Raw genomic sequence first — 14,233 nt, forward strand, 5'->3', positions numbered from 1 at the left:
AAGATAAGAATGGTGCGAATGGTCACAGATAATGGTGAAGGGTATCAAACCCAGCATAGAAATTCGAGGTGTACTGGCTGAAGAGAAGCATACATATCTGTATAATGGCAATTACATACATTTAGATCTGCGCACACTATGCCGGATCAATTGCAGTTGACTATTGTTCAACTTTGCCCCATAATGTTTCAGAAAGTTCCTTAGTTGCCCTCTTGCTCTTTATGAGTTCTTGATGAGCCAGGCAGTGTATTTCCTTTTATACAAAATATTACAATGAAGTATTCACTACTCGCGTGCACTTTCCTTACACCTCTGAGTGTTTGTCGCCAATGGATCTACAGGGCTGAGTCTAGAACAATTTCTGGTGAGCCAGCAGTTGGTTCCATGTTGGATAATCTCCGAGAACCGATTTCGTAGCTTGGCTGTTATATAGATCAGATAAGAGGATTGCAGAGCAGGAACAATACTCAAAATAATATAAACTCCCGCTAATTCAACTGAATTATGAAAACACCATAAAGTTATAATAACAGCAATATAAAAATGAAAGCTAATAAATGAAAAAGTTAAAAACTTTGGTCTTGTGATAGGCGTCCAGTTGTCCAGTTACAGTCCGGTCACCTCTCATCCTGTTCATGTGATGACACAGAGAAGAAATAAGAAGGACCGACGACATGAGGAACGCGAGGAACGGCACAATGGTCGACAATATAATCATATAAACTTGCATTTCCTTGTTACGGCTTTCATTTGTTGAATTTTTAGGGATTTCAATGTTATCAATCATAAGACTAAGTGATATGTAACAAATGGACACGAGCAGAGAAGCCATAATCAGATGGACGACCCTCTGTAATATAATGGTCTTCAGACGTAGGAAGCAGACACTGTGGAAGTTGCAGATCTTCAGGCAGAAGACAACAGACAGAAGTGCTGACAGCCAGATGCTGGCACAGAAGAAAGTAAATCGAAAGAATTTAAGAATGATATTATACAGGATGTACAAGTCTATAAAGAAAATATGACTTAATATGTCCAGCAGGCAGGAGAATAGGAAAACCATCCTTGTGACCCCGAGGGAGGTAAGGACCTGGTCAGTCACGGTCACCGGTCTTCCTTTCATCCAATCAGTGACATTCACAGTAACTATAAATCCATTTATCATTAGTCCTGCTGTACAGGTGCTTCCTGCTCCAACAACCAGACCCAGCTGTTGTATATCATATCTTTCCTCCCCTGAAATGTTCATGTCTGCAGTGACACAGGTGATCCGTGCACAGGTGATACAGGTGATCCGTGCAAAGGTGATACAGGTGATCCGTGCACAGGTGATACAGGTGATCCGTGCAAAGGTGATACAGGTGATCCGTGCGCAGGTGATACAGGTGATCCGTGCGCAGGTGATACAGGTGATCCGTGCACAGGTGATACAGGTGATCCGTGCAAAGGTGATACAGGTGATCCGTGCGCAGGTGATACAGGTGATCCGTGCACAGGTGTTACAGGTGATCCGTGCACAGGTGTTACAGGTGATCCGTGCACAGGTAATACAGGTGATCAGTGCACAGGTGATACAGGTGATCCGTGCACAAGTGATACAGGTGATCCGTGCACAGGTGATACAGGTGATACAGGTGATCCGTGCACAGGTGATACAGGTGATCCGTGCACAGGTGATATAGGTGATCCGTGCACAGGTGATACAGGTGATCCGTGCACAGGTGATACAGGTGATCCATGCACAGGTGATACAGGTGATCCGTGCACAGGTGATACAGGTGATCCGTGCACAGGTGATACAGGTGATCCGTGCACAGGTGATACAGGTGATCCGTGCACAGGTGACTGCTGAGTTACAGGATGATCTCTTTATTTTACAACAAAATGCAAATGATGATGCAAAACACTACAGCTGTTAATGTTCATACAAATGAGGATATTGTGTGTAAAGTTGACCAAATGTTACTATTAAGCTGCATACACACACACAACGATTTTGTTACCAACGATTTTATGAACGATTTTCTGTCAGATTATCTGTCAGATTTTTTTAAAGTGTAATGAACGATTTTTATGAACTACAAACGATTTTTGCATATTCCCTTAATGAAAATCGTTAAGTTGACAAGTCTGACTGAACTACAAACTACAAACGTGAACGCGCATGAACGATTATCGATCATCGTTTGACTCGGAAAGTGAATGATTTTTCAAACGATTATCATTAAACGATATCGTTTAACGATAATCGTTCAAAAAATCGTTGTGTGTGTATGCAGCTTTAAGGAAGTTATGAAGATAGCATAAAAGCTTAATTAATATGTCATAAGCACCAAAGTTAAGCTGCTTCAAAAACTAAAAGTTAGTATGACCTATTTAAAATGATGTAATAAATAAAAATAAATAATACCACGGTGGTTGAATTTCTGTTTGTATGTGTTTAATTAGAGCCTAATGCAGAGCTAAGAGAGCACCCGATGGCGATGGGCAGCTTGCGTGTTTTCGCTCTGCGCATGCTCTGGTACCAAGTATGCGCTTGTATGGGTAATTCAGAGTCATATATACAGGCATATTGGAACTTGTGACTAATTGGGCGTAACTACGTGGTAATGGGCTGTTCTTATCTAGGGAAATTTCAGGGAGGGCGTGCCAGTGTTATTGTGGGTAGGGCCATAACTAGCAATGGGTGACCAGTGTCACCACACAGAGCACGGAGCTCTGAGGGTGGCACCGCCACTCACCCACGGCCCCTGTATCTGGCTAGCAGGGTGCCTGCAATGGCACCCTGCAGCCAGATTCGGAGCTGCAGTGCCAACCGGAGCATCCTCTGGATACTCCAAATGGCAGACTGCAGCCATAAAAGCCTCCCGGACCATTCTGAGGATGCCCTGGGCAGGGTCGCAGCTGGGGGGGGGACTGGAGGTGCACGTGCACCGGGTTCGCCGCTGCACGCATCACCAATGTCCTCCAGCCTGGCACCACAGGGAGGATCCAAGCCGGATGCCCACTGAGATGTTATTACTAGCGGGCGTCCGGCTCCTTCCCTACAGTGCCACGGTAGCCAGAGGCTGGACTTCTCTCCTCAACTACAGCTTCCGGCTCTCCCCATGAGCACTATGGGAGACGTCATGACATCTCTCCCATAGTGCCGAGGAGCAGCCGGAGGGACCGGATGGCGGCGGATGCAGGAGTGGGGATTAAGGTAAGTATTGTTGTTCTTTTCTTGTGTAAGCAGCACTACAGGGGCATTACTATGGGGGCATTACCATATAGGCACTACAGGGGCATTACCATATGGGCACTACAACAGGGGAATTACTATATGGGCACTACTACAGGGGCATTACCATATGGGCACTACTACAGGGGCATTACTATATGGGCACTACTATAGGGGCATTACTATATGGGCACTATTACAGGGGCATTACTATATGGGCACTACTACAGGGGCATTATTATGGGGCACTACTATAGGGGCTATAGATACCTATTTAAAACCTCTATGCAATCCATTCTATACCTTCTAAAATCCTGCCTATACCTTCTAAAATTGTCGCTATTTAGCGTAATGAGTCACACAGTAAATAAATGCTTTCAGACTTTGAGTGTGGTTCCAAAGCACAAAAAGTTATTATTCAATGTAAAAACAGATGGTTACACGCTGTGATCTAAAGACAATTAGCGCAAATAAATCATACAGACCCAAGGTACAGTTGTTACATACGCACGCGCTCTGGGCCCAGATACCGGCATCAGCAATAGAAACCTCCGTCAACAGCACAGCAAGAAGACTCTCGACTGGGGTCAGAGAGTGCACATATATACACTTACAGGGATAGGCAATACAATAGAACAGATTGGCATGATTCCATTGGTTCTTCTTAAAGGTGCTTTTGTTACAGGATAGTTCATAGGTCAAATCAAATGGACACAAGTCAGCCTCCAACAGCCCTTTGTATCCTTTTTCCTGCTGCATGCTAATCTAAGCTGGTAACATTACAAAGTACATTTTAATGTTCTAACTCTCTATAGTCCATAGTTTGCGGACGCATGCTGCGATCTTCTCACCTATGATACCGGAAATCTGTTGAGACACAGTGTATCAGTACAACACCAAACACAGTCTGCTTACCATGTACTAAACCTTAAATATCAAATAACCTTTATTTCACAACATTAATAATTACTGAATAAACCTTGAGTATTACACTTTAATGTTAAGGAACCTTTTATGTAAGTGTGCGGTGTGTAAGTATTGGGGAATTGGGAAAAGACGCTAGTTAGAGCTGTGCGATTATGTGTTTTGTGGAGTACATCATGGTACGTGTTTTGCAGGTTTAATCAGTTTATATGTTTTAGTGACTGTCTATTTATGTGGTGAGGACTTTTAACTTCTTTCTATGGCGTGGGAATCGCACAACGCTATATAATAGTCTCGCCGTATGTACTTATAATGGGCGAGATTCACTAAAATGGTGCTGGGTGGCCAGTCGCAAAATGGCGTCTCATTGCCATTCGCAAAATGGCGTCACACAGATTTAATTTTAAACCGTCTCTGTCTCAGCCAATTATCCGGCTTCGACAGTCCACCCTTTGATAGCAAACAACATGCTATCATACTCTGACTTTAAAATTAATTTAGGCTTACATTATGACATATTATTCAATGTTATATTATGGGATGGCACAAGGTGGTTCTTAATCCATCAATAATGTGTCTCTAGGAGGGGATATAAAACTACCCCTATACGCACACCGCGGATCTTGGGAGATCATGGGAAAGATGTGAGGATGCACCAATCCTATAAAGGAAGTCTTGAGGGGGAATAGGGACATACATTATTCAAAATAACATTTTAATAACACATTTTATGCATGTCTAAATATTATACATTATATGATGGTATTTCCTAGTTCAGGATTGTAATGCAGTCCAACATTTACCTCAGTATTCATATTGTTACTACTGACCACCATCATGATTTCATTCCTTTGATTCACCTTATCTTTACATTTTCCACATTTTAACACAGTAGGAACACACCTTACACATAGGCCAATTACTATGATGACAACCAGTATGAGGATCAGGAGTTTACCTATGCTCACAATCATTTCCTGGACCCACTGTCCTAGACCTGAGAACCATTTCACTGGGTTCAACCAAGAAACCCATTCCTCTACCTTCTCCCCTACTTCAGCCACTGAAGCATTATGGTTCTTTCGAAATTCCCATTTTAACTGCAGAATTTCATCCATCTTCCGGTCTATCACCTCCTTGGGGTTGCTGGTATCATTTGTAATGTAAGTACCCAAATTTGGTGGCCAAAGTTACGCAACACCCTCCAGTGACAGCTGTTAAATAATTTAATACTAATCTGTGTTGCACCAGTTCTTTCTTGTACGCCTGCAATTCCCTATCTGTATACCTGAATGTGTCATCATACATCTCGGTGATATTATCTATTAATTTAGCAAGATCTTGGATATATCTAAGATTTAGTGTACCCCGAGCGATCCTGGTGGGATCCAATGCTACCAAAACTTGAAAGCCAGTCGTCTCACTAATTAACTGTGTGGCTTTATGCACGTCACCAGGTATCATATTTCTTTTGTCTCTGTGTTCATACTGTGTGTGAAGATATGGTGATGGTGTGTCTTTATGAATACCAAGCATTTCACCATGTGTATGGGCCATAACCTCTGGGACTACTCTTCCCAGGTAACACAAACCTTCGGAACTCGGAGAGAGCGACTTATACACTTTCCTTCCACATATAAAATATACATCATCGGGGAGAACATAAGGAATAGAATGCATCATAATCATCCAACACATTTCCCTAACAAATGATCCTATGTCAAGTTCTCCCATCTGGCTAATACATGTTTCTGGTTGTATAACTCTGGCACAGTACCCTTCTGATACTCTGCCAACCATTTATTTGGTGTTACTCAGTGTATATTTATACCGGAAGTGTCTTCCACCTGACCTAATTGTGCGTAACAGTTCATAATTCATAGGCTCACGGTCAGCTCTTTGTGAGAAGGTCATCATCTGGTTATTCCCAGTCACCTCCCAACTTCCTGGATCATTGGAGTTGGTGATGTTTAAACATAAAAGTGTTTTATCTGCCTGGTACTGGTGGAGTTTAAAATGGGGTGTTTTGGTGTTAAGAAATTTTCCATCCAGTGTCTTTCCTTTTTGCAATTGTAAAATTTCAGAGATATTTAATGGGAATGGCACTAATCCCACATTATGCTGTCCTTGGGGCACGTGAGAGCACACCCAACAGTCGGTTTGGTTAAAAATTTTGCCCACCATGGTGTGATAATCCTCTAAAGGATACCCACTTCAAAACTGATTATACTTTGGTTGACACTGTTGGATGCATCTCTCGTTGACTACAGACCCACAGAACTCGCACATACAATAATCCTCAGACGATAAACCTTCACACTGTCTCCGAGTATCCAAAATAGCAGATCTCTAAACAATTACTGTACTAAGATTGGTCAGACACTCCCCTGATTGGCATAGCACTCCTCCTCTCGACTCCACTCCATCAATACTGCCATTAGCTCCCATCTCCTCTGTCGGTCCCCTGTCACAGAAACAAGAAATCCCCAAACAAACCAGGACGATGGAAACTCTGAAAGAGAATACAAAGATGAACACAGCAGACCAGTCCATTGCCATAGCAAGGACCTACAAATTTCTTTAGCTCAGCTATCTCACTGCAACCTTTTAACCTTCCCGATCAACAGGCCCATGTTATCTGCCTCGTCTCCGCCTTGTTTCTCCACCGGTTAGTTGACCTTCATGCAGTGAGTGGAATGGACCCAGGTATCTCTCTCGGCCACCTTCAGAGATGTGGTACTCGTCAGCAACACCTGATACGGACCTTCCCAACGATCAATCAAACAACCTGAATGCAAGAAATTTCTGATCATAACATATTCTCCAGGTTCAACATCATGATAGTTTGTTTCAGGCATATCATGAGACAACAATTTCAGTTTCTGCTGTTGCTGTTTTAACTGTTTACTCATTGGTATAAGATACCTTACAGTTACCTCGTTGTTACCTTTCAAGTCTTCCTGTGGACTTACAATCAAATGAGGTTGTCTACCAAACAGTATTTCAAAGTGGGACTGATTTAGAGGGGGTCTAGAAGTGGTCCTTATGCTATGTAGGACCAACTGTAATGCTTCTGGCCATCCTAGTCCAGTCTCTGCCATGATTTTATTTAATTTATTTTTAATAGTTCCGTTCATCCTCTCCACCTTGGCACTGGCTTGCGGTCGGTAGAGGATATGAAGTTGACTATTAATACCCATCAGTTTACACATATTTTGAAAAACATCACCTGTGAAATGAGTACCCCTATCACTCTCGATAATTTTAGGGATACCGTATCTGCACACAAATTCCTGAACAATTTTCTTGGCAGTAAACGCAGCAGTATTAGTGGCAGCTGGGTATGCCTCAACCCAATTGTAAAACACGTCAGTGGACACTAATACATACTTGAGATTCCTGCAGGGTGGTAATTGGATGAAATCAATTTGTATTACCTGTAAAGGTCCGTCAGTCGGAGGAATGTGGGATGGTTCAGTAGGGATCGTTTTCCCAATGTTTTTCCTCAAGCAGGTCAGAGAGGACATTGCTCTCTTTTCCGCTTGAGAAGAAAAACCCGGTGCGCACCAGTATGCTCTCACCAATTTACACATACCTTGCTTTCACAAATGAGTCAGACCGTGCACTGCCTCAGCCAGGCTTGGGTAGTATGCCTTGGGGGCCACTGGCTTACCTTGTCCATCTCTCCAGAGTCCAGAGGACTTTTGCCCACATCCCTTGGACCTCCAGACTGACTTTTCCTGGATAGAACACAAATTTTGCATCTCAATTAATTTCAGCATATGAATTGTTTGAAAAGTCATGATTATTTCAGTTGGTACATTCATGTTTAACCCTGCTGCCCATTTTGCAGCTCCATCTGCCCTGTTGTTGCCCAGTGACACCGGATCATCCTCACATGTATGGGCTTTACACTTAATTACTGCCACTGCCTTTGGCAATTGGATTGTTGCTAGTAGTCCCTTTATATGTTTGGCATGTGTAATTGGTGTGCCTGCTGCTGTCATAAACTTTCTCAGATGCCATAGGGCACCGAAATCGTGTACTACCCCGAAGGCGTACCTAGAGTCAGTGTAGATATTAGCAGATTTACCGTCCGCTAATTCATACACTCTCTTTAGTGCCACCAGTTCCGCCACGTGGGCCGTGTGTGGTGGGCCTAAAGGTACGGCTTCTATGATGTCTTCGTCATTTACCACAGCATAACCTGTACATATCTCTACAGTGTCCGTTTATCCATGACAACTCCCATCCGTGTAAAATGTCACATCTACATTTTCTAAAGGTGTATCCCGTATGTCAGGTCTTGCAGTAAAGGTTTGATTCAGATATTCCATACAATCATGTGCATCAATACACCTGCAGAACTCACCTTTCGCCAGCGACTCACCTCTCTCCAGCCTTTGTGCATCATGTTGCACATATGGTAAATACGTAGCTGGGTTTAACGTACTGCACCTTTTGATGGTGATGTTTGCAGGTGCTATTAATGCTAGTTCCAATTTTGTGAACCTAGCTGAGGAGACATGTCTGGTTTGGGCAGAGTTTAGCAAAGCAGATACAGCATGGGGATTATAGACAATCATATCATGGCCTAGTACCACATCCTCACTCTTACTGACCAATAGAGGAGTTGTTGCTACACTTCTTAAACACATTGGGAGTGATCTTGCCACAGTGTCCAATTGTGCACTGTAGTATGCTACGGGCCTACTGGCATCACCATGTTTTTGTGTGAGGACACCTGCTGCACAACCATTGGATCCCGTACAATACAAATCAAAAGGTTTTTCATAATCAGGTATTCCCAATGCAGGTGCTCTTGTCAGACTATCCTTAAGATTAAGGAAAGCCTGCTCTGATTCCTCTGTGTGCATGACACGATCGGGCTTTGAGGAAGAGACTAAGGACCTCATTCAGAGTCGGACGTTGCAGCCGCACGGTCGTACGCCACCGATGTTCGCTAAACTGCGCATGCGTAAAGTTCGCAATGCGCGTGCGCAAACTATCCGCTACGATCAGAAATTTCTCTCTCCTTGAACACTGCCAGGTCGGTAGTTTGAGTGACAGAATGAGGTGTTTGTGGGTGGTAACGGGAAGGTGCTTGAAAACGGGGGAGTGGAGATCCGAACGCAGGCGTGCCTAATTATGCGAACGGCGTTTAATGGGAGTGCATAAATTACAAAGTAGTGTCATGGCACACGTGACATGGGAGGTTTTACACTGACATGATCGTAGAGCTTAAGAGAGGGTATGGTCAACCTTAAGCTCTACGACCAGTTCCGATGGTTTCCGATGCTCGCGATTAATCCTTATATGGCCGGAGATGACGTGTAATGCGTACGAGAAGGGGGCATATTTTTTGCGTTCCGACCGCTTCCTCCCCTTGCTCGGCCAGCTAACGATCCGACCTTAGGGACGCAACATGTGAGTGCATCTTTTGCATATCCGGCCCCTTTTCCAGTACGACCGTGCGGCCGCAACGACCGACTCTGAATGAAGTCCTAAGGCCTGTAATGGCAAGGCCAAAATAGAAAAACCTGGGATCCACATTCTGCAGTAACCACACATTCTCAAGAAGGTACGAATTTGCTGTTGGTTCTGCGGCAGTGTCATGTTCTGTATGGCCTGGATTCTGTCATTTGTGAGATGTCATAACCCCTGAGTTAGGTATTGTACCAAGTATTTAACCCTGGACTGGCATGGCTGTTTGTCCTTAGCAACCTTGTGTCCTGTTTGTGAGAGATGAAGCAATAAAAGTTTAGTATCATTTAAACATGACATAAACGAATCAGAACATAACAATAAATCGTCCACATATTGTATTAGAACAGATCCATTGACAGGTTGAAAAGATTGTAAACAGTCTTGTAAGGCCTGGGAGAAGATACTGGGGCTGTCTATGAAACCCTGGGGTAATCGTGTCCATGTGTATTGTACACCCCTGTATGTAAAAGTGAATAGGTACTGACAGTCAGGATGAAGAGGCACAGAGAAGAAAGCAGAACAGAGGTCAATGACAGTGAAATGGGTTACATTTGGTGGGATCTGCATGAGAATGACATCTGGATTTGGCACTACAGGAAATTGGCTCTCTACCACCTTATTAACCCCTCTAAGGTCTTGTACCAGCCTATAACCCCTCCCACCACTCTTCTTTACAGGAAAGATGGGACTGTTGGCTACACTTGCTGTATGAACTAAAATTCCCTGCTGTAACAATCGCTCAGTTATGGGATAAACCCCTATTTCTACCTCCTGTTTTAATGGATAAACCCCTAATTCTACCTCCTGTTTTAATGGGTACTGGGGAATTTGTGCCTACCACTTTTTAGATTTACCATTACGGGACTTACGCTTGCCATTAATCCAGTGTCCTGTCCATCCTTGGTCCACAGTGAATCTGGAATTTTGGATAACATCTGATCTACCTGAGATGGATTTTTACTTAAACCAGTAGAGTCATACATTATCCTTTGGGGAGTGTCCAACATATCCCTCACCTCATGAACAACTCTCTCTGGGATATCTAGAAACATACCATCAGAGGGACAATATATGACACATCCCATTTTACATAGCAAATCCCTTCCCAGTAGGTTAGTAGGAGCCGCTGCTGCCAGGAGGAAAGAATGCCTGGTATGCAATGGCCCGATAGTGACCTCTGTGGATTTTGTTAAAGGATAATGTTGCACTTTACCCGTTACACCCATTGCTGGTACCATCTCACTGGTTACCCGTAAGTTAGTGGGAGAATTTATCACTGATCTGGTCGCCCCTGTGTCTACAAGAAAAGGATATTTAGTACCAGCTACATCAACCATTATTACCGGTTCTTCCCTAGTACTTCCCGTTAACCTGACTATCTGTAGACTACAGGTATGACCTGACCCCTAGCGTTGACTCTCACTCTCCAATACAGCATTTGGAGCTGGTGACTGTTGTGGTTTTCCTGTACTCTGTGTATATCCCTTATGGGGATATCCAGGTACTCCCTGGTTAGGGGGTCCGGCCCTCATCACCTTACAGTTCTTACTTACATGTCCCACTTGGTTGCAGTTAAAGCACCCTCGTGAGTGGGGTTGGTGAAAGGATTGCTGTGTGAGTTGAGCGGAAAAGAAAGATGGTGGGTGTGGATAAGAATATTGAGAGAAATATGGTGGTTGTGGATAGTATGGGTTTTGTGGCTGTGTGTGATAAGTGGGGTAGGTTGTGTGTGTGGTGGTACAGGATTGGTGATAACGTGTAGTTGTACAGGTGCAGGTGTGTCTGTTGGCTGTGATGTCACAGTCATTCCTTCTAGAGCTTGAATACTAATAGCCATTAGCTTCTCACTCTGGGTCTCTCTCTTTTTAAGAATGTTCTTATCATGTTCAATAGCGGATTCTAAGAGGGTGTCTACAGTAACTCCTTTCCAGCCAGATAATGAGGTCTGAACTTGGGTCTTTAGATTCTCTTTGAGACCATCCATAAGTACAGTGATGATCATTCCCCTGTGATGAGTGCTATCTTTAATATCCTCTAACTCAGTGTACTGGGTGATAGCCTGCAGAGCTCGGTTACAATAATCCTCTGCAGATTCACACTCTTTTTGTTTTATGGTGAAAATTTTGCTCCAATTAACTACTACTTGAAAATATACACCCAATTGAGTTATAATGCAGGTAATTTTACCTTGGTTAATTTCATCTGTTAAGGGAACATCTCCATCCAATACGCAATCAGTGATAACATTTTTCATGTCGGTATTGCGTGGAAGACAAGCCCTTAACACCACTCGCCAATCTTTATTGGTTGGCTCGTGAGCACTACCCAAATTCTTTAAAAATCTTTGGCATTTGGCTAATTCCTTTTTAGGGTCAGGGAAATCATTCACTATGGAATTTAGCTCCGCTCTTGTCCAAGGACAATGCATTGCTACTTCCCTTGTGGGCACTACACCGTTCGCATCCACATTCCCATTCGGAACAGTTATTGTCCTAATGGGATGCAGACTGGCCGCACTGCTACTTTTGACCTTGTTACCTGGCTGGAGATTCAGTCTATTACTGCTACTTATATGGTTAACAACTTTATGTACAGGTGCAAGAGATGTTAACACTTCCTGTACTGTCACTGATGAAGATGGGGCCACCATTTGTGCTTGTTATGATGGAGCATCTAACAGCACGGGAAATGGCAGACATAACAATAGGCTCATCATCCGCATCATAAACATATTCTTTGTGATTACTTAAGTGAGGGTACAAGTTACTTGTTAAATTTTTATAGGTTTTTTCAACAACTGTGCCTGCACCCCCATCCGCATAGGGCGGTGGTGGTGCGCGTGAACCACTGGCAATACCTTCCGCAACACTACCTTGCTGCACGTGCGCACCATTTCGTGGTGCGCACGCACCGCAGTTTAGCACTGCAGGTGTATTCTCCTGTAACGTGCTCGTGACGCTAGTTTGCGTCGCGCGCACACCTTTAAGCCACGCATCCCCCTCATGCTGCCATAACTTTAAACACTTGTTATGTTTTACGTTTTTCATTCGAGAACGCACCATACAGATACTATCTCGGACATTGTTCAATACCTCCTTATCAAAGCTACCAATTCTGGGAAAAGGTCTAACACTCCTCATCGTCATTTTAAACCATAAGCACCGTACTTAGTATGCATAATATGCTGTGCCGATCCAAGCGGCGCTTCCAACAGCAGCACATCATCTAACATCTGTATTGTTTGCTTGTCCCCCATTCTGGGAGAACCCTAAGCTTTTCAATAAAGATTTAAACTGGTGAAAGACAGTCAAGATACTTTCACTTACCTGCGGACGATATAAACAGGATGCACCCACACACCTGTGGAAGAATAACCAGGCTGCTTTCACGCACCTAATCCCTTTTTGACTACCTTTCAACTGCTAGCATGTAGGCATTCCAATAACACCTACCCTTTCAGTGATTTCGTCCACCCTCTACCCAGTTCACAATCACAATTTAGCCAAAACTGTGAGGTTCAATTACAATGCTCATTTAACCCTAACTGATCACTGAATACAGTAATCACACTGAGAGCCGAACCTACAACAAAGACAACAACTACACCTGCTTATGTGTTAGAACGGTATCTACAACCGAGCTACTAGGTCAACCATTGCACCTAGTCCTTAAGGGTCCTACGATACCCTTAACTAGGGAACAGTTGTCCCTATCAACAAATACTCACTGTTACACACCCTTTTCCTGTGCAGAAAAATACACGTTTTCCCAGACTATGGCAACACTGATCAAGATGCTTACAACAATGCTATTTATCAATGCGCTCTCAACGGCTTTGTTCAAAACACGTGGCAGCACTACTGGAAGAACGTATACGCTATTGTGCGACTAGTCACATACACAATAATGCGACCACTACACAAAAAGTATTATGACGCTATAGTGCGACTGGTCGCATACACAATAATGTGACTTCCCCTTATTAACACACAAAAAACTATCGATGAAGGAAAACAAACTTTTTCCTCCCTCGTCCCTGGATTCTTAATCAGCGTTCCTAAAGCCACAATAACAAGTAGCGGACTCTCAGCAACAAAGTTGTAGCAGATTTCAAAGGCACAATGCGTTCTCCTGCTATGGCGCCTCCACCCTTTTGCCGAGAGATCGCTACCGAGTGTTACATAGTGACCGGTAGCGTGATTTCATACTGTGAGCCCCCAACTATCGATACCTATTTAAAACCTCTATGCAATCCTGTCTATACCTTCTAAAATTGTCGCTATTTAGCGTAATGAGTCGCACAGTAAATAAATGCTTTCAGACTTTGAGTGTGGTTCCAAAGCACAAAAAGTTATTATTCAATATAAAAACAGATGTTTACACGCTGTAAAGACAATCAGTGCAAATAACTCATACAGACCCAAGGTACAGTTGTTACATATGCACGCGCTCTGGGCCCAGATACCGGCATCAGCAATAGAAACCTCCTTCAACAGCACAGCAAGAAGACTCTCGACTGGGGTCAGAGAGCGCACATATATACACTTACAGGGATAGGCAATACAATAGAACAGATTGGCATGATTCCATTGGTTCTTCTTA

Source organism: Taudactylus pleione, unplaced genomic scaffold, assembly GCF_031769625.1.
Source record: "Taudactylus pleione unplaced genomic scaffold, aTauple2 ptg000063l, whole genome shotgun sequence".
Lineage (NCBI taxonomy): Eukaryota > Metazoa > Chordata > Amphibia > Anura > Myobatrachidae > Taudactylus > Taudactylus pleione.